A 22,920-nucleotide genomic window follows, 5' to 3' on the forward strand; every position below is an offset into this window, starting at 1 on the left:
CTAAAATTCATATAGAACCAATAAACTTGAATAATCAAAGAATCTGGTAAAGAGAGAAAAAGACTGGAACAATCAAATGTTTTGATTACAAAATATATTATAAATCAACTGTAATCAATTTTTCATGATGCAACCTTGGTTCATACAAAAGATTTTAGATCAAAGCTATGAGTTCTATGCCTTGAAAATTTTGAAATAATTTCTCTCTACCACTCAAATTGACCAATAAGGTCAGCATATGAAAGAGTTATCTGTACCCCCATGTTCATCACAACTCAATTCACAATAGCTAAGTTATAGGATCAACCCAGATGTCCATAAATTGTTGACTGGATAAAGAAATTTTATAGTATATATACACTATGTAGTACTACTCAGCTTTAAAGAAAATAAAATCCTGTGTTTTTTTTTTTTTTTGCAACAAAATGGATGCAACTGGAAACCATTATACTTAGCGAAATAAACCAGTCCCCAAAAAACAGATAACATATATTTACCATGATCCAAGGTAACCAATAGAGTACCTAAAATGTAATGTATTAGAGTGAGATAGGCATTTTGAGATTTGATGATTGTTTACAGCTCTTGTCTCTTCTGTTGAGGAAGAGTTTTTTTTTTTTTTTTTCTGTACACTCTTTGTTGGACTCTTTCACTTAGTGTAGGGTTAACTTTACAATCATTAAGTAGACTGAAAGTAGACCTTTGTAATAATTAAGGGTGGGTATGGGAGAAAGAGGAGTAAGAAGGATTGTAGCATGGGCAGGAGGGAAGGTTAGGGTGGGAAGTACCATTATGTTCCTAAATCTGCAAATATAAAATACACGAAACTTGTATAACTTAAATAAGGTTTTAAAGAAACAATTTTTAATTTTTTCAGTAGAAGGAACATCTCAACAAGAATTATTTAACATTATATATATTTTTTCTCTATTTGAGAGGCAAAAAGACAGAGGAGAGAGGTAGAGAGAGAGAAGGAGGAAGAGAGAGAGAGAACTCTCCCATCTGCTGGTTCACCCCTCAATACCCACAGTTTAAGGGTCTGGGATAGGATTGTAGCCAGAAGCCAGGAACTCAATTCAGGTTTGCCACATGGGTGGCAGGAACCTAGCTCTGAGCTATCTTCACTCCCTCCCAGGATCTGCATTGGTAGGAAGAGTGAGTCAAGAACCGGAGATGGAGATCAAACCCAGATCAAAACTGTCATCCGAGGCAGAGATATGTTAACCATGAAGATAAACACTTCAAGAATTATTTTTTAAATAAAAAATGTGAGTTGATATATTGTTTTCTTCAGGGATAAAAAGTTCATATTTTTTAAAAAGTTCATATTTTAACATTAATCTTGCTGTTTTGCTGTTAAGGCATTACATATGTGTGTATTTGAATGTGTATGTATATGCATAAAATTATGCATAATAATCTCCAGCTGAAGGGAATGTTATAGCACAACTTTCTTTTCTCCCTTTGATACCATTGTAATATACCTATTGTTCCTGCCTAAAGATTCAGTATCCTCATGGTCTTACCAGTATGTGGCAACCAAATGAAATTATAAAAAAATAGGAGAAAAAAGATAATGCCTTCATTTGCCCCTAGGGTGAGATCAGGTTAGAGAAAAACAAGAGTAAAGATGACTTAATGGGGTTGGCGTCTGGCACAGCTGTTTAGGATGCCACCTGGATGCCTCATCATATGGGTCCAAGTGCCTGCTCTGCTTCTGATACTAGCTTCATGCTAATATTGTACCCTGCTACGCTTCTTACATTCTGATTGAAATCTACTTTTCCTGCCAGGTTGGCAGGACAGTCAATAGTACAGCAATGGGAAAATGTCATGTACCAGGGGACTGCACAAGTTTTGTTTGGAATATCAAATAGTATGTATCTTTGTCATGTTCTTCACTGGAAGGCAATTTTGTTGCTAACTGGTAACTGTTCCATTATAGCAGACAAGACTTTAATAAGGACAAATGAGCACCAGCAATTTGCTTAGGGTGGGAAAGAGCTAAGACTCTATTTGTATCTTGAGATACTCAATAACACGGTCTGGGCACATTCTGGAAAGGAATATCACCAGGATATAAATCTGGGCACTCTTAGTTTAGATAACTCAACCTTCCTTGTGTAATCTTGCCACCATCAGGGATGGGTTAGGATTTTATTTATTTGACACTAGTAGTAAACCATACCACTGTAGACAAAAAGAATAAGAACACAGGTAGACCAGTAGGCTATACAGCTATATTAGGCTTAAGTGACATAATCAGTGAACCACAATTAGTTTTTCTTTTTGCTCTGGTTGTTGGCCTCATGGTGGCTGGATAGCAAAAGCATCCCCACGTATCTCTATCTCCCAACCAGAAATAAAGTATATGAACTAAAAGATTTTTATACTTCAAGCAATTTTGTTTTTATTCACCAAAATGAACGTTATACTATAAATCATTGGCCAAAAACTTGCTAAATCACCCCTTGCAGCGAAACTGGCTTAACCAAGCAAATTCTTTAGCACTGCAATCTTGACATTGGAGAGCAACAGTGGGAAGTATGATTCCCAACGGCTCCAGGGAGGCTCATCTCCACTGTGACGTTGAATGAGACAAAAATCTTATTTGTATCTATGCGAACTCTGCAAACTTCTGATGATGATAAACCTGCTTTGCTTTTATTTCAATGGGAAGTCTGCTTCTAATAGATATTTTAAATTCAAGTGTTAAAAACAGCCATCAATTTGACTCCTATTTTACACTACACATATGGAAATCATCTCCCTGGCTCATCATAACAACCTCAATGTAAGTAGTGAATCTTTAATTTACAGATGAAAAAAGTGAGGTCACCAACACGACATCCATACCAAGTGATAGAAAATGAATCTTACCCAGGCCTGTGAGTTGAAATATAGTTTCTGATATACTACTGTGTATGTGTACCAAGTCACTCACATGTATGTACAGCTATGGGGTAAATGCTCCACATACAGACGTGTCTTATATTCCACTTTCCCTTCTATTCTGGAATTTTTGAAATTCTGACAAAACAAATGTAACAGGGGTCAACTTTCCCCTTTTGTTTGCTCTTTGGGTGTAATTTTCGTGTTATTTGGGATGGAGGAAATATCATAGGATATTGGGCCTCATCTGTAGTCCACAGAGTCTTTCCCGTGTTAATCTGGTTTCCTCTAGGGCGGATGGGAATAGGTACCACAGAATCATAAAGTTGTAATGAATTTGAGAGGTAATGCATGATTCAATTCAGTAATTTGCAGTCTCCCTTTACTAACATGCAAGTCATTCAATCTCTGCTTGAAATATCCAGACGGGAATTTCACTGAGCTTTTCATGACCACCTTGGCTAGCATTGTTTTAACAACTAGAAACTATTCTCTCCAATATGGCTACTACTTCCACACAATAATGTTCACTTCCCTGAAAACTGGCATTGTTTTGGGAGGTAGAAGGAGATAGTTGAATTATTTCAATTGTTCTGCCCAGTTTTATCTCTGTCTACTCTAGTCAGTTTCCCATGCCTGCAGTGAGTACTATTTTCCACTTGAACCTAAACACATGACATACTCACTGCAGCGATCTTCTATAACTTCTGTTGCTCCTTCGAGAAAGTCCCCACTGTGACTCCCTGCTCTCCTAGGACCATGCCAGCTGGTGAGCGCTAGGCATTTGCCCTGGCTTTGGGGCTTTTGTAAATTCTGTTTGCTAGGTTGATAACTTCTTCCCTTGAGTCCAGCGTTGTGAAAGATGGTTAAGCCACCTCATGCGACACCACCATCCCATGTGGGCACCAGTTTTTTAAGTCCTGTCTGTTCTGCTACTGCTCTGGCTCCCTGCTAATGCATGTGAAAACTAGTGAAAGATGGCCTAAATGTTTGGGCCCCTGCCACCCAGTGGGAGCCCCAGATTCAGTTCCTGGTTCCTGGCTTATCCTGGCTCTAACCTGGCCACTGCAGACATTTGGAGAGTGACCCAGCTCTCTCTCCCTCTTCTCCCCACCCTCTCTCTCTTTTTGTAACTCTGCCTTTCTAATAAATGAATCTTTTTTTTTAAATAAAACTCTTCCCATTGAAAATCAGCGTTTAAATCCCCATCAGTTTTAGAATTCAACTCAGCCCTCCTGCTAGCTCCTTGACTAGGTAGAATGTCCCACATGCCCTCCTAGTATCTAATAATGAAATAATTTCTATTTCACAGTTGAAATTTTGTATTTCATTTGTATGCTTATTGGATTAATGTCCATCTCTTCACAGCAAGCACATATACATGAAGCAAGCATTTAAAAAAAAATCTATCCTTAAGGTTAAATCACAGTGTCTTACACGTGGTGGGTACCCAATTAATATTTTTGAATAAATGAATAAATCCTTCAATGTAATGGTTATTTTACTCTTTGATCTTAGTTTATTAGTGAATCTAATTTTTTCAGACAGGTTTCCCATATACTATTGAAAGCATGTTCCCTTTTAATCTGTCTTCTTAATGTTATGAGTGTTATAACACTCTTATGTTTTGTTATATAGAACTTTTTGTCTGAAAATAATATAGTATTTGTGAAATGTGCTGTGTAGAAATGACATATTTTAATCACTTTTTTACTATCATTTGTTTTGATAAAATAAGACATTGTAATTACATAATAACATTTAAATATTATATAATGTTCGTGGTACCAAATAATCTGTAATATACAAGCATATAGTATTTGTTGAGAATTATGATGTGTTAGTTTCATTAGGTACTTGCAAGTGCTTGATGTGGAATAATCCACTCTATTTCAACATACACATCAGGTATGAGTATTATTAATACCTTTACTTACAAATAAGAAAATCATGTTTCAGAGATAGTAAACACTTGCCTAATGTCATATAGCTGGTGAGTGGCTTTTCTGGTGATGAATTGGACTATCTTGCTTTAGAGCCATGTTCTTCTAACACACCTCACCATACTTGTAACAATAAAGCCTAAGTTTTCATATAACAGTTTTTACCAATGTGTATTACATGGTTGCTCAATACTCAGCTTGCAGTCACCAGATTCCTAGATATTTGCTCTCAGAATATTAAAAATACATGTTTGTGGTGAGACATTTCTGACGTATGTGTACATATGTGTTATTTTAAAAAGTTTGAAGTGGTTCAGTAAGAGACCTTGAAATGCACATGAGCCCTAGCTTGGTTGCCAATTTTTACAATTACTTTATTTTTTTCTCTAATTAATCTAACTTCATCCATCTGAGTTTTGACGTACTTTTTGCATAATAAATAAGTGTCTTGCGAGAAAGAAGGCATAAATCAAATGGAGCCTTTGATTATTGTGCATTTCTATAGATTGTACAGAGGCTGCCCTTAATGTGTAACAGAAATTCTGAAGTTTTTGTCAACCAGGAAATTTGGGACAGTCCAGTAACATTTTTGGGGGGTGGGGAATATCAAGTGTCATTGTGTCACACAACAGTTCACAAGTCTACACTGCTCAGCTTTTATCATGTGAGTTTAAAACCAGTTATACACTGAAGTTGTTTAAGAGTTTTTGATATATGGGCCTATATTTTCAGTATGGTTATAGAGAAGGTGGAAAATAATGTTTTAGTTAATAGAATATATGCAAATTTTTCAATGTATCATTTTTATGAATGTAGCTTGTCAGTTCAAGGGTTAAGAGCAACTTAATTAAAGAATAATAACAATAAAACCCTTATTAATTCAAATTAATCATTGTCAAATATTTGAAAAATAATGATTTTCAGCACTAACTTTTGTTAGTAATCAAAAAGGAAATTAGATTATCCTTTGGCAGTAGAAGAGGTTGCAGTTTGTTAGAGAGCATTGACAGCCTTTAAAAATATTCATATCTTTGTCTAACAATGATAACATGTCTTTAGGAGAAATATAATTGCTTAATTTATTTTATAGACTAATGCATGCCATATCAATATTAGATAACATGAAATATACTTTTGTTCTTGATTATTGAAATAGTTGTATTTTAGAAGAGTAGATGTATAACACAAGATATTTATCATCCTATAACCTAACAGAATCAGAAAGCATCATAAAGTTGGCAATTGTTCAGGGAAGTAAATTCTAGGTATTAATGAAATATATAGATCTAAAAATTTCATGTTGGAAAGCATTTAAGTGACTCCCTAGCACAGTGATTTTCCTTTTTGAAAAGGAAATCATTCTCTTCTTTATGTACTTACTATTATGTATTTGCTACATACAGTTTCTCCATAGAGTGTTGGTTTCATCCTAGAGAGGTCCACTTCATGAGTACCCAGGGCCCTGGGAGGTTGCTCCCACTTAGATCAGGTCACAGGGCAACACTGTCTTAAATTGTTAATAATTCCACTATTGTCTTGAAATAATGAAATGAAGACACCAGTTGTACAGTTAGTGCCAATGAGAATTCAAATATGCTTTTCCTGATTCCCAGATGAGTATGTGCTTCATCCTTGGAAATGTTGCATTGAAAGGTTACTGCTCGGAGCCGGCAGTGTGGCGCAGCAGGTTAACACCCTGGCCTGAAGCGCCGGCATCCTACATGGACGCTGGATCAAGTCCCGGCTGCTCCACTTCTGATCCAACTCTCTGCTATGGCCTGAGAAAGCAGTGGAAGATGGCTTAAGTCCTTGGGCCCCTACACCCATGTGGGAGACCTGGAAGAAGCTCTTGGCTCCTGGCTTCGGATTGGCGCAGCTCCAGCCGTTGTGGCCAACTGGGGAGTGAACCATCGGATGGAAGACCTCTCTCTCTCTGCCTCTCCTCTCTCTGTGTAACTCTGACTTTAAAATAAATAAATAAACCTTTTTTAAAAAAAGAAGAAAGGTTACTGCTCAGAGACAGATCTTAACACAATGAATTCTAGGCCAAATAGAGAAGAGCCTGTGCTTTGGAATTACTGATGCTACCATTTTGCTCCAGTAGTTGCTATAACTGTTATATGACAACACTGAGTTCTTTTGAAAGTAATAAGATTCAACTGAAAGCTAAATGCTTTTTTTCTATAAGTAATAGGTTCATTAGGCTTTGAGATGGGTTATCAAAAGCAAATTTTGAGGTCTTCAGTAATCAGAAAAGGAAACATGTATCATCTTTGTTGGCTTGATTTTTTTTGATACAGTGCCATTGCTTTTCTTTTCTTTCTTTCTTTATTTTTTGAAAGATTTACAGAGCGAGATGGAGAGGCAGAGAGGAGAGATCTTCCACAGACTGGTTCACTCCTCAATGGCCAGACCTGGGCTGAAACCAAGCCAGGAGCTTCCTTTGGATCTCTCATGTGGGTAGTACAGGTCTATAATAATTTACATACATTTAAAACCTGCATAGAACACGTAAACCTAGTTCTAAAGCAACGCAACTTCATTAACATTTTAAAATTCAATGACACACACAGGTTTTATTACTTCTCCATTTATGGGTAATTCTTTGCAACCAAGTCTTTAATCACCTGGAAACACTGTTTCTAATTTTTTGACACATGATATTTGTTTAATTTATGAGGCAGAGTGTGCTAATTTGGTATAAGTATACAATGTGTAATGATAAAATCAGGGTCATTAGCATTTCTACCTCTTCAGAAATGTATCATTTTGGGATGAGCACTGTGGCACACAGGATTAAACTGCTGCTCAGAATGGATGCATCCTATATCAGAGTGCTGGTTTGAGTTCCGTCTATTCCACTCCCAATCCAGCTTCCTGTTCATGTGCCTGGGAAGGCAGCAAATGACTGCCCAATGATTTGGGTCCCTGTCACCCACGTGACAGACCGAGATAGAACTCTGGGCTCCTGTCCTCAGCCTGGACCAGGTCTAGCTTTTGTGTGTATTTGCCGTATGAACCAGTGGATGGAAGATTGATCTCACTCTCTCTCTCTTATTCTAACATAGTAAATAAGTAAATAAATAACTAAAACAAGAATATATAACTTCTATGTGTTGGGAAATTTTAGACTCTTAGTTACTTCGAAATGTTTCATAAATTGCTGTAGACGCTAGAACAGCAGAACTAATTCTGCCTATCTGACTCTATTTTGGTACTTGTTAGCTAATGTGTATTCCCTGCTATTTTTCCCAGTCTCTAGGGATCACTATTCCATTCTCTCTTACGAGATCAAAAAAATAATTTTTAGCTTCCACGGATAAGTGAGAACAAGTGCTGTTTGTCTTTCTTTGTCATCTGAAAATATTAGAGCTCAACCATAGTTTGGATAAAAGCCGCTCTGGAATCTAGATTTTTTTCTCTTCTAGGTTACTATTTGGGGCTAGGGATACCTATTCTGGGTCTGACATTCTCCACATTTGGAATTTCAGTCTCAAAGTCATCACTCTACTAAGACCATGACAAACTTGCCCACAGATAGAAAAGTCTTCAGTTCATTCAGGCAAAAAACGAGTTTAAATTAAAACTGATATATAAACATACATATAAAAGTGAAAAGTAGATTAGCTCATGAAGGGAAGCTCTCTGATTCTATTTTTTTAAAGATTTATTTATTTATTTGGAAGTCAGAGTTACACAGAGAGAGGAGAGACAGAAAGAGAGAGAGTTCTTCTGTCCGATGGTTCACACCCCAATTGGCTGCAACTGCCGGAGCTTTGCCAATCCGAAGCCAGGAGCCAGGAGCCTCCTCAGGATCTCCCACGTGGGTGCAGGGGCCCAAGGACTTGGGCGATCTTCTACTGCTTTCCCAGGCCATAGCAGAGAGCTGGATCGGAAGTAGAGCAGCCGGGTCTTGAACCGGTGCCCCTATGGGATGCAGGCGCTTCAGGCCAGGGCGCTAACCTGCTGCGCCACAGCGTCGGCCCCTCTAATTCTATTTTAACCAAAGTCAAACCTGACTGTTGACTGCCAGCCACAGATTAGGGAAAAGCCAACCATCTGTTTCTTTCCTTTGAAAACATGGTCTCCGAATTAGTTATGAGGTCTGGAGGACTTCGTAGTGGTGTAGATTATTTTTATTAGGACTTTTACTTTTCCTATTTTAAAATTTCTGATAACCTGTGGCTTACCCATTCAGTTAAGGTTTCCACTTAAAACTGTCAGAAGCTTAACAGTGGGGAAATGATTTATATTCTCTGAGCTCACTAAATGATCAAAGTGTCTCACGACCCTCCCCTCACCCTTCCCAATCTCCATCCATTACTTATAAGAAGTTGCGTATGACAACTTCTTTTTATGTCTCCAGGGAAAGATTTTCAGGAATAGTATTACAATTTCACTCCAGGTTGGTAAGATCTACCATTTTTCTCATGTTTCAGTTTCTGGGCCAGAGGGCTGGGAAAAGAGAAGTTGTTATACTGAGGTTTCTTGGATTGTCAAAACACATTTTTACCACTAAGAAAAGGGAAGCCAAAGCTTGTCCATCTACTACTTCAATCACATAATTTCCAGAAGAATAGAGATACAATTCTCCAGAAATAGCCATAAGTGGAAAATATTTGAGAAAGAAGAGATGTCAGACAGCTTTTAGTGTTTATGAAATGTCTTGCTTTAGGATTAGGCTCATGTCAGATGCAAGTATCAAATTTATAAAGACTATTGTTAAACTTGAATTCCCAAACAGATAAAAGCTTGCCTCTGTTTGAATTGAAATGTCCTTGATAGAAATCACCTGTTGGGGTCAGTGTTGTGGTTAATTGGTTAAGGCACCACCTGAGATGCTGACATCCCATATGGGCACTGGTTCGTGTCCTGGCTGCTCCACGTAAGATCCACTCTTTGCAAATGTGCCTGAGGAAGTAGTGGAAAGATGGCCAAGTCCCTGGGGCCCTGCACTCAAGTAGGAGACCCAGAAGATGTTTCTGGCTCCTGGCTTCGGCCTAGCTCAGCCCAGGCTGCTGCAGTCATTTGGGGAGTCAACAAGTGGATGGAAGCTCTCTCTCTGTGTGTGTGTGTATCTCTCTCTTTCTCTCTGTAACTCTGCCTTTCAAATAAATTAAATAAATCTGGTTTTAAAAATCATTTGTTATCTTTTTAACAATGAATGGGGCAGTCTCTGATTTCTCCTTCCTTGAAATCATTCTGCATATACAGGGAGTAGCCAGAGTTGCCTCATCTATTTGATCCACTGGATGACCTTTGGCCCACAGGGGGAGGAGCAAGTGAAAGAGGACAAGGGAGGACATGGCCTTGCATTGCCACAGCCCAGCCTTTCCATCCATGCTTCTTGCGTTGCAGTGTCTGATATTTGCATTCTAGCAGCTGGTCTTCTTTCAGTTCCTGAATTATATAATGTTCTTCTAATCTGGCCTTTAGATGGACAGTTTTCCCTTCCTAAGACAATTTACTTCATCTATCTTCCCTTATATATCCCCCTAAAGCCTACATAACTAAATCCTTATCATTGTTGTAGGTTAAGTACTTGGTTCTTTTTTGTGACCTCCCACCCCAGGCCCATGTGAATGGTCACCCAATCATTGTAGGTGCTTCGTGGTCCAACGTGGTTGAGCAATTTTGTCTTGGGAGACGTGTTTTGGGTAGGTTGCATGGGTGATGGGATATTGTGTAGACAGAGCTCCAAGTTAAAACCACTGATTCTTTGCACAAATGGAGGAGAAAAGAGAAATCTTTAACAATTAATATATACCTAAAAATCCTTATAAATTCAGAAATACATCTCAGATGAATATCTGTGGCAGGAATCTATGAATATGCAGCAATCCTAATGGGGCCAAGCAGATTCAGTAGACGCATTAGCTAACCTTGCCCCAGAACAAATCCTCTGTCCTAAGGCAAGAAATTAGGTATAATATTTATTGAAAATGAGCACATTTTCTATGTGAGTTTTCTAAAAAAATCCAGATGGATTTGGAATTGAAATTACAGATAATGCCACATAAGCATTCCTAACATTGTCAGCTCCATTGGGATGATGTGTCTTACCCCAACCTCTCAGATGGTCAATTATGACTTAAATCCTCTTGAAAGCTCCCTTAAGACTCCATGTTACCTAATGTCAATTGCTCAATTTTAAACCAGGTTTCAAATGTCTCCAAATTCTGCACATTGAAGACATAAATGGAAAAAAATATGAGAGATGGATAAGAACCAGATCAATTTGGACTTTCATTAAACTACACATAATTAACACAGAACAGATGCTTCTCAGTTAATTGTGCTGGCTTCAGACCCAGGAAAATCTTTACTGATGCTCTTGGACAGAACTTAACATAAGGAATAACTAGTAGAACCAATACATATTCCATATAATATATAATAATATTACTATTATATTGAAATATTTTATATGCCTCTGTATATATCATAGAATGGAATACTACATGCAGTTACTTAAACAGTAGGAGGCAATTCCATTTAATGGCCTAAGGCTTAAAAGACAATGCTGATAAATATATATGAAAAATCAATAAGTACTAACTTAGATGTGAAGCAAAATCTGTTAATCTATCTAATGAAGGGACACATCTGTAATTAGGATAAAACATATTTTGTTATTAAAACTAATGAGAAGTTCAAATTTAACTAGAAAATTGGATAATATACAATCCATCCAATCATCTATCCACAAGAACAAATACACTATCATACACAAACTAGTCTAACATTTTCTTAAAAGAGCAAAGAGGGCAGAACTTGCTTTTATAACAAAGCCACCCCCAAGAGAGCAACAATAAGCAACTTGTGAAAGCAGGGCCCTCTTGGCCTAATCACCTCTTTAAGGTCCCACCTCTCAACACTCTTGCATAGGAGATTATGCTTCTAGCACCTTAACATGGGGGACTTGTTGAAGCCAAAGCAGTAAACCTTCGCACCAATTTGTGGTTGTTTGCACTGCAGTTTTATGTGTGCTTAGACCTCTTTCCTGTAAGTGCCATTGTACGGCATCAACTTTCCAACAGGTTATAATTTTGATGTAAATCTATTTTTTGTTGCAAGACTGAGATTAACCATCCTTCCAGTTTTCTACGTCTTGAGGGTAAGCCACAAACCCAAACAATGAAATACTAACTTTTCTTCATATGTTTACCTGGGGGACTTAATTAATAACAAATACTGTGAATGAGAAAACTTTGTTGTCTTACTCCACAGAAATGATGAAGTTGCTCATCACAGCAGCAGCATCTAGGGTGTTCTGACCAGCTGAGCATTTATACTGGCATATGTGAAGTGAATGACAGAGGGATGTGGAATAGAACACAGGCAGAGACAGGAGAAAGATCAGCTGCAAGCATGGGGAAATCTGTCTAGGATCTTAGAACTCTTGGGTGAAACAGAAGTCCTGTTACTAGGCTCCAAGATATGAGGCAAAGATTAATTTATAGAATGATTGGAGTAATTGCAGAGGTATAGCTACTGTGAAACCGCGGGCATGGCCAAAACACGAGACCAAAAAAACTGGGAAACAAAATAAGAATGAGTTACTTAGCAAACTTGACTGAATGTGCACAGGGAGGTACTGAGTTGCCCTGATTCTCAGCATCTTAGACAGATATCTATTTAGACCTGCTACTGGTCTGGCATTCAGGGCTGTAAGGATATACCACAGGAAGCCAATGAGTTTCCATAATCCCAAACAAGCTTTTCCTCTTGGAGGAAAAGTTCCTTTAATGACAGAATATATCATCTTGATCAAAATGCCATTGTGAACTTTTCCTTCTGTAGCAAACAGGCAAACAGCTTGAATGCTAAGACACTACCACCCACATCCATATGTTCCAGAGTGTGCTCTGCCAAGATGTCTGCTTGCCATTTGCTCTGTCTATACAATGCCAAGCACCCAGGTGAAGAGGGAAAAATTCAGTCAGTGTTTCTAAACACCCAGATGTTTGGCATCAAGTACATAAAATATGTGGATGCATGACAGTATCACTTTTTTTTTTTTTTACTATGGATTCCTTTATACCTCTCGTAGATCCCATTCATTTATTTTTAGGGGCTTTTGTGTGAATTTTCTTCTTATTTAAATTTATTTGTGACAGAGAAAGGCAGAGACAGACACACAGACAAAGTGAGAGCTCCCAGCTTCTTGTTTACCTGCCAAATATCTGTGATGGCTGAGGCCAATCCCAGCCCAAAGCTGAAAGCTAGGAACTCAAAACAGGACTCCTTCATGGCTAGCAGGGACCCAGTCACTCCAGTCATCGTCTGCGGCATGCCAGGGTCTGTATTCGTGGGAAGATGGAATCAGGAGTGAGCCTGGAATCAATCCCAAGCACGCAGGATGTGGGCATTTTAACCAGCATTTTGACCTCTAGAATGAACTCCCACTCCATGTTTTTCACTTTTTAATCTGGCTGTTTGGCATGAACCATTGTGTAGCACGCTAAGTACTCTATGGACTAAGATAATATAGAGCATTGTTATAAGTCAGCACAATTTTTCCCTGAAGTCTTAGAGAATCTTACCTTTCAATCTGGCCCTGGATAGCATCTAATGAGACTTCCTTCATAATGTATTTGTATTATTTCTGCAAGCAAATTGACTCCTGATCCAGGGCCTTAAATTATAAACATGAACACCACTTCATTAAAAAAATATTTGCTGGGTGACTTCCCTGATCTAAACTCTAGGAATAGAAAAGACAAACAGGTCTGCCATCATTTGTGTCCCCAAAAAGTCTGTGTTGAAACCCAGATTCCTCAATGTGGCACTTTTGGGAGAAGGAGCCTAGTGGTAGGTGTTTGGGTCACTGGGTTGGAGCCATTATGAATGGGTTAATGCCTGTCTTGTGTGAATGAGTCCTTCCTGTCCTGGGACTGGGTTAGTTACTGTGAAAACTGGTTGTTATGAATCAGTGTTACCCTTTGTGCTTTTGACACCCAGACCATTACCCTTCTACTCTCTACCATGAGTTGGAAAAGTGTGAGGCCCTCACTGGAAGTTAAGCACAATGGGCTTAGGCTTCCTGATTTCCAGAGGTATATGCCCATATAAACCTCTATTTGTTATAAATTATCCAGTATAGGTGCTCTGTGACAGCAGCAGACAGTGGCTAAGGCGTTGTGCTCAAGGACCTAGCTTCAGTCCAATAGAGGGAGAAGTAGGGCCCAGCAGAGGAATGCAAACCAGGGCACTGCCTGGGATGACATCTAAGATGTTGAGTCAGGAGGACTTGCCTCAATGACTATATCCATACCTGTTTCAGCATCTTTTAGTGTAAGGCATTTGGACAGGCATGACACCAATTTCCCATTTAAACTGCATGAAACCCTTATTCTTATCAATGGCCATATATCAGGGTCATCAACATTTCCAAGACTCCACAGTTTCTTTACTCTAGTAGGATGATTTATTAGAGAGGATGTTCTGCCTCCAAACTCCATTCTCTGCCATGGTTTACTTTGCCTCATTTCAAACTTCTGTAACAGAAGTCATGTCCTCTATATATTGATTTTGCCATCCAGAGGATAATCCGATCCTAGAGAAGAAAGCCGGGATCCCCCCAACACTTGAAGATTTCTCCAAGACGAATATAATTAAGCAAGAAAGTGAAATCCGCCAAATGAAAGTATTAATTAACACTAAAAGATAGAAGAAAACTCAGCCTCAAATACTAAAGTAGAAAACTAAAGTAAAGAAAATGGGTATGTGTATGGACAGTAACAAAAAGACCTACTAAGAATGGGGATGTCTCCTAACTGAAAGAGTCAATTTCACATCTTTAGGTCATCAAATATAAACAAAACCCAAACTTACATAAAGAGACACTTTACTTAAAAACACTACTGCAATAAGGAAATGTTCCAATTTTAGGATTTGCAAGGATCTCATAATTCAAATCAGAAAGGGACGGCATTTCTTTTATAGGGATGAATGATCAGGGCCGACAGAAATTCTCACAGGAGGGGCCTAAATTGTGGCATGGTGAGTTAAGACACTGCCCACAAGGACCTTCCAAAAGAATGCCAGTTTGAATTCTGGTTATTCCATTTCCAATCCAGCTTCCTGCTAATGTGCCTGGGAAAGCAGTGGAAGATGGCTCAAGTGTCTGGGTCCCTGCCACCCACATGGGAGACTCAGATTGATTTCCAGGCTGCTAGCTTTGGCCTGGCCCATCCCCAGCCAATGTGGCCATTTGGAGAATAAACCTGCAGATGGAAGATCTCTGTCTCTGTCTCTCTCTCTCTCTCTCAACTCTGTCATTCAAGTAAATAAATAAATAAAAAGAGAAAGAGAGAAAGGAAGGGAGGGAGAGAGAGAGGGAGGGAGGGAGGGAGGGAGGGAGAAACTTGTACAGGAAGATGAAGTAAACAGCAGGCGGAGGGTGAGCAGACAGCATGATGGAAAAGATTTGCCCAGCAGTGCCAGTTGATTCTCAGGATAAGCTGAGCGGTCGTAGGGGAGTGTTCTGTACTTTACAACAAACTCACATCTGGAGGCAAGTAGTAGTTCTTAGCCCTGTGGAAAGGAAAGAAGCCTGGCTAAAGTTTCATCAAGCCAAGGCAGAAAGTGAGAAATGGGCAGCTGGAAACACTTGGTCAAGAACCATGGATGATGCTGACGTTTGAGAGAAACATCTGTTATATCTGCAAATTTTGCTTTACCCATAGCAGGTTTCTCTCTTCATTGCAGGCTTGTTTGTTTCTCTCTTTGGCTGCTGCAATTATTCAGTGCTAATAAGGACAGTTCTTGGGATCCTAGTTATCCAACCTTGACTTCACCCGACTTCTGCATCAGGTTTCCCTGGATAGAGGTATAATATATCCACCCAGTTCCTAGGCCCTCTCTGCCCCATTGCTGGATGTTGGTCCAGGCTGGCCCAGGGATTCTGATAAAGTGTTTTTTCTTACTTAAAAAAAATTTTTTTGTGACTAAACCTTTGGCTCAAGAAGTCCTGCTGGATTGCATTTCCTGGACATAGTTTGGAATTTGATCATTACTTAAATTTACTCATTCTGGTTCTGATGGAGTAACTTTATGAAGTGGAAATTCTGAATCCTTACCTCTGGCCTGCTATGAGACTAAATGTCCTACTCTTGAATTCTTTGGAAAACATGATTTCGAATATAAATTCTTGCACACTGGAAAATGGTTTATTGTCTCTTCATGTTTCAGGTAAGAGATATGCAATTTTTTTGGTCACAAGATATGTCCTTTTAAGCACCCTCTAGCATGATGTAATAGGATTTTTATTGATGAGAAAAATAATCCCCCAGGAGACAGCCCTGTGGCCTAGTAGGTTAAGGCTCCTCCTGCGGTGCCAGCATCCCATATGGGCACTGGTTCGAGTCCTGGCTGCTCTACTTCCAATCCAACTCCATGCTAATGATCTGGGAAAGCAATGGAAGGTGGCTCAACAGTTTGGGTCCCTGCACCCATATGGGAGACCTGGAAGAAGCTCCTGGCTCCTGGCTCCAGATTGGTCCAACTCCAGCCGCTCCAGACATGTGGGGAGTGAGCCAATGGTTGGAAGACCTCTCTCTTTCTCTGTCTCTCCTTCTCTCTTTGTAACTCTGCTTCTCAAATAAATAAATAAATCTTTAAAAAAATCCCCTACTCACTAGCAACTTTTTAAATCATTTTCATAGCCATTAATTAAAAATGAATGATGAAAATGCAAGTTTTATTCTGCAATATTAGTGAAGTGAAAGATACATGGAAGTTTGTAGAGGTCCTCTATTTTCCTGTGGGTCGTCTTTGTTATTATTTGAGGAAGCTATAAAAAGTCAATAAAGTTCTCAAATTACGGTTAATTTATTCCCTCCCTTCCCATAGCAGGGATATTTCTTTGTGCTTTCTCTTTATTTCAACTTTTACCATGGTAATTGCTAATCATAATCCCGGATTTCTGTTGTAAAGATTGAATTATGTACCCAAAAGAGGGATAGTCTTTAGGGGCTGTACCAGGCAAATCATTATAGACCGATGTTGGTCTTCCAAGAGCAATATTCAGTTAAAATGAAACCCACTGGGAGTCCAGATAATTTACCAAAGACTATCTTCCATATCCCAAGGTGAATGTTACAAATAATCAAACTTCAAGAAGGCAAACCGAGGAAATAGTTTTTAAAAGAATTATTTATTTGAAAAGCAGAGTTAGAGAGAGAAAGAGAAGGAGAGAGAGAATCTTCCATCTGCTGGTTCACTCCTCAAATGGCCACAATGGCTGGGCCAGGCTGAATCCAGGAGCTAGGAGCTTCTTTCGGGAGCCAGGAGCTTCTTCCAGGTCTCCTACATGGGGAGCGAGAGCCCAAGCACTTGAGCCATCTTCCGTTGCTTTTTCCCAGGCTATTAGAAAGGAGCTAGATTGGGCCTATGGCCATACCACCCTGAACGCGCCCGATCTCGTCTGATCTCAGAAAGGAGCTAGATGGGAAGCAGAACAGCTGAGACTGGAATCTGTACCCATATGTATTGCAGCGCCCCAAGCAGCAAGCAGCTGAACCTGCTACACCACAACGCCAGCCCAAAATCCCCTCTGATTACAACTAGGTTGATGGCAACAACTTAATTTCCTGAGTTTGTCAAAATGTAAAAATAGAGAAAATATTATGAGAAATAAACACTAAAATGTCAGAATTTGGTTATGGATAAAGCAATTGGCAGTGATTCAGGCCTAATTAATGTTACAGAGAAAAAATAGCCTATGTAAATTGCAAGTGTTTTTCTCCTGTAAATGAATAATTAGAAAATCATTGAATAGTTCATTTCCTACAGCCACCAAATATCCTTTCTGGGACTATGATGCCAAGTGAATCTTATTTACTGTTCTGCCTATTAAAACCTATCATCTTATAAAGGGAAAACATGTCTGAAGTTGATCAAAAGTGAATAGTTGTAACCTAGGAAACATAATTCCTACCACTATTCCTGTGCTTTATTTTCAATGAGGAATTCTATCTTTTCAATTATTGGGTGAGATGGGAAAGCAGTAAACAACATTATAAATCTCTGAAATTCACTCTATGGTAACAGAGCATTAAGCACTTGAGCAGCTAGAACTCACACAAACAGAACTGTGAGAGGGTACTGTAAAAGTCTATGAGGATCATGACAAAACAGGAGAAGGAAACCGGCCACCCAGCGTCAGGACGTCTGTGTGTCTTTTCCAGCTGTGCATAGGCTCGGTGAGCTGAGCTAAGGACATCTGCTGAGCTCAAGAGAGGTAAACAGTGCCTAAAGTAGATAATAATTGACAAAGAAAAATAATGTGCTGCAAATGACAAGACATCTCCAAGGATTATAAAATTTATTATCTTGAAAAGATTGGATTTTCACGACTATCAAATGGGAGGAGGAACCTGAGAGCAGTTAGAAAATTGACAGTTAATTGAATTTGCAAGATACATTGATTTTCACCAAGGAGAAAATCAAGGGAATTACATGGAAAATTTAAGAAAAAAGAAACTTTAAAATTTTGAATGTTTGATTTATAGTTGATGTAAGAATATATAATGTGTGTGTGTGTGTGTGTGTGTTTGAGAGAGAGAGAGAGAGAGAGAGAGAGAGAGAGAACAATTTAATATTAATGGTAATGAGGCCAATATCATTCTCATTGTAGCTTTGCTCAGGTGAGAAAAAAATCAATATGTTTGTGTATTGAGGTGGAAAGAATATTATCTTAGCAGTTACAGAACCTGGGCTTGGGTGCTCCCTAATTGTGTAGCTCAGCTAAGTCATTTACATATAAAACTATGTTTTTCTGCTTTGCTCTGGTCCACAGCATCTTATATATTTCTATTATTTATTTGGTCTGAAAATAATATAGACATTATTTTGTGTTATCCTCTGTCATTGATATTATCCTCTATCATTGCATAGAGTGATGTGTAGATTTACTTATGGAATATTGAGGTAAATAGTATGCACCTAGCACAGCAAAAATAAATTTAAAAAATATGTCAGACATATTTCTCTATAGAAACAGAATCAACATGTGTGTGTAAATTTGTATATCTCTCCTATTAAACCTGATAAGATTTATTCACTTTTAGTCCAAAATAAAGAGAGATTGATTTTATGGAATTTGGCTCAAATTATTGTAGGTACTAGCAAGTTTTAAATCTATAGCTTGGGCCAGCAGGCTGGAAAATCAAGCTGAAGTTTATACTGCAGTCTTGACGCAGAATTTTCCTTCTCTACAAAACCACAATTTTTACTCCTAAGGCCATTAACTTGTTGGGTAAAACTCATGCAGATTACCATCAATACTACTGTTTAATCAAATTCATCTGATTTTAAAAGTTAATATCTATGTGAGGAAAGAAACATCAAATGGTTCATGGAAAATTGCATTAATTTTAATTTAATTTTTTCCATGAACTATGTGAAATTCTTTATAAAATGCCTTCACAGCACCTATATTAGTGGTTAATTAACAACTGAAGACTACAATCTAGTAAGTTTACACATAATCATGCAAGCCAAAAAACCAACCCAAAACCCTGAAAATGATGCCAAAAAGGTGGTTCCTTGTATGTTTTAGGAATGCTTCTCCATACTTATCTCCAACTACTTATTTTCTATCCAGAAGTGTGTGGATGAGAAGGGCATTCAAACATATAATAATAAACAAGAAAGGCTATATAAAATACAGTGTGTTAGAGTAGATTTCTACTGAAAAGTGCAAATGTTACTATAGTTAAAGAAAATATTGCCCATTTCACGTTTACTAACATACTATTACTCGAAATGTTTAGTTGATATAACACAGCCATTAAAGCCTGTTAGTGACCTGATTTGCTTCATCACTATAGAAAAGTGAACACAATAATTTTGGCTATAGTCATGTATACTGATGTTCTAAGTGATTAAAATTGTTATGATACTAATTGAAATGAAGAAAGATTCTACTTTCCTTTCTACAGTATCAGTGCATTATTATGTTTATATTCCAAATACACTTTGCTTGACAATAATAGAAGTTACCTACCCTGAGAGTTTAACCTTCAAGCGTAAAGTGACACATTATGAAAGTCAACCTTAATTTTCTTTGGTTGTATGTGGCTCTAATAAAGTAAAATCAACTTCAATATCTTGCATTTTCCTACTTTGCGCTGACTCTCTTGGGAGTGACAAAGATATCCTAGAAATGGTCTTGAACCAGTTAATAATAAAAGTCTTTTTCCCTGAAGAAATCAATATACCATTTTGGGTACAACGTATTATTACGTATTCATCTTAGGCAGAACAGCAGGCAGTCTCAAGTAAAGATATTGTAATACTGTCCTCAAGCTCCTTGCTTGCTGCTGCTGCTATGAAACCTACATACTTAATTGTTATTTCACATTAATTATCCACACATTTGGAAATAGCTACTTGATACATCAATTAATTAAATTTAATAGCAAAATACAGATGACTGACAAATATAATTCAGACCATTTTCCTTCTAGATATTTTCCTTATATTATACATCATGAATTATTACAGAAAAATAAAATTATGTAAGTATAAAGTATAAAATGTCCCATATGAAACACTGATGCTGTCAATATAAGTTATATATAGAAAGACCAGCCCCTAGTTCCTGTAAAATCTCCTAATTATTCAGCATAAAACATCTCAGCAAACATGAGGTAATACAAAGTATTGAACTGACTCTCCTCATGCTATTTAGCAATTCATTTATTAAAAGTGAACCATCACTCATCATATCCTATGCCAGGCTGAAAGGCCAGGTTATTTCTACTTATCCTAATTGAACGACCATAGAGTGGGTTCTTATCAAGAATTCTTGATATTCATAGTGAAACCATGGTCTGCTCCATAGCAAGCAGAGTCTGAAGAGATGGCATAACATTTGGCAAACAATGTTATGATGAGTGGCAGGGCAGTGAACCTGTGCTGTGACAACATCCAAACACCTGAATCTTGAGACATTTCCAGTTGTGAGACTCTTGGTTTTAATGATGGGTGAGATCACAACTGTGTTATCTAAGGTAGTCCCCGGGGAATCTTTCATCAACACCCAAGAGAAAGTCAAATAATAAAACGTCTTTATTTGGTGATTCAGTAAGAATGTGGCAGCACCTGAGGTTATGAGAATTATATTGATATTAGCAAACAGTAATATTACTAGTTGAGGGAGTGATGCCAACTAAATACCAGTTACTAAGCCCACAGTAGAATGGCCTGTGACACAGCCAAAGACAACACCAGGCAGGGAGAGGATGGAAGGTGCTGAAAACTTTGAGGGGAGAAGGAAGAGTTGAGGCACTTGGATTCCACTGACTCTTCAAGATGTGGATTGGAGTGAAAGATATTTTAATTCTATGTACTTCTTTAGAACATGTGTAGGTCTTACTGTTTAATAATTACCCAAAATATTGAGTAATCCCACTTTGTAAATCAGAAGACCCACCAAATCATTCTACTTTCTCCAAAAATGTAGCACAGCACTAAAAATAGATGGGAACATCCATCCTGATTGAAACATTCAGCACCTGCTGTTCTCACTTCATGGTCACAGGTTTTTAAGTGAAACACAACCCTGAACAAGTCATTTCAAGACGAGCAACTTTACACACTACTTCTACCTATCATCTGAGCAGTACAAAGCTTTCCAGAGGTACTTATCACCACTAAGTTGCTTTTTCTTTAAACCACAGCACACCAAGAATCCATGGGTGAGATTTAAGATCTTCCCTCTGGAGTTCCAAGAGAATTGATGTCAATCAGCACCTTATTAAAGAAGTCAGTGGCTCTGCCTTTGTTATCTGGAGCAACATAAATACCTTACTGTCAAGGTGGAAAGTTACAGAATCCTAAGTTTCTGGTTGCTTGTTTTTAAACTTTAAACCTTATATGAAAGCTTTCTGAACTCTGTAACCTACTATAATTTTGCTACTGAAAGCTTGGTGTCTGTCCCTGTTGACAAATCAAAATAAGGAGAACAAGGTTTGGGGTAAGGGAAACAGAACACTTAATCTATCCATAGATGAGAGGTAGCTCACTGAGGGTGCTCCAGGTTTTTTAAGGGGTGGCAAAGGAAAGAGGAATAAAGGAATAAAGGGGACAAAGGATAGCGGCTGCAGTATGTTGGCCTCCAGCCGGGCACCAAGGTTTGTACATTTCTTCTGTTTCAAACTCTGCTTATCTACAAAACTAGTTGAACCCACAGGGCGATGTGTACCCTAGGACTTGGGCAAATGAGAAGCCAATGACCAGCCCGGAAGCATCAGTAAGATGCTCTACTGCATGATGGCCAAATGGGCTTCAGTCAGCCTGGGGCTACATGAGGTGGCTGTTGGGGCTAGAATTCTCCTAAATGGAATCCCACAACACAGTGTTAGTCATCAATGTGTTGTCTACTAGATTAAACAAATAACCTCATGAGTCTGGTCATTGGGGCTGACTGTACCACTCCCTCAATTCAGTCAGTTAAGCTCCAGGGTGGTTAGGAGACAGGGCCTGAAGGTATCTCACATCTGCATTCAAAGCACTCTTTGGGGGCTTTGGTTCAAATTTGAACTTTTCTGATCTCGAATCTCATTTTCCTGAAGACCTAGTATAAGATCTTGCTCTGTGAAGAGCAAATACAGGGAAAAATGCATTCTCATTCATGGTTCAGTGCTGATCTTCTGGCACGCAATATCCTTGATATGTATTCCCCATTCAAAAATCATGCTGGAATGAAATAAACATTTCCATCCCCATGGCCTAGGTTTTGATGATGACATGGAGATGGTTCTCTAAGTACTGAAATACCCACCAGAAACCTAACTTTATAGAAAAACAGAACCCATTTAGAGAATGCCTTCAGAGGATAGTCAATTTCTTCTTTTCTTTTTTTTTTTAAGTTGAGTGCATGCATCCTAAATTCTTTTCAGTTATTTGGTTTAATTTTTATTTTCAATATGCTTTCAGTATTGGACTAATGCAAGCCTTGCATATATAAACTTTATTTTTTCTTTTATGAGAAAAATTGAATTATGCATGTTTATTAGGTAGAGATTTTCAATTCGGGAATCATCTATGATCAATATTTCTCCATCACTTATCA

Source organism: Oryctolagus cuniculus, chromosome 1, assembly GCF_051225735.1.
Source record: "Oryctolagus cuniculus isolate XC-2025 breed Fujian yellow rabbit chromosome 1, ASM5122573v1, whole genome shotgun sequence".
NCBI classification, from domain to species: domain Eukaryota; kingdom Metazoa; phylum Chordata; class Mammalia; order Lagomorpha; family Leporidae; genus Oryctolagus; species Oryctolagus cuniculus.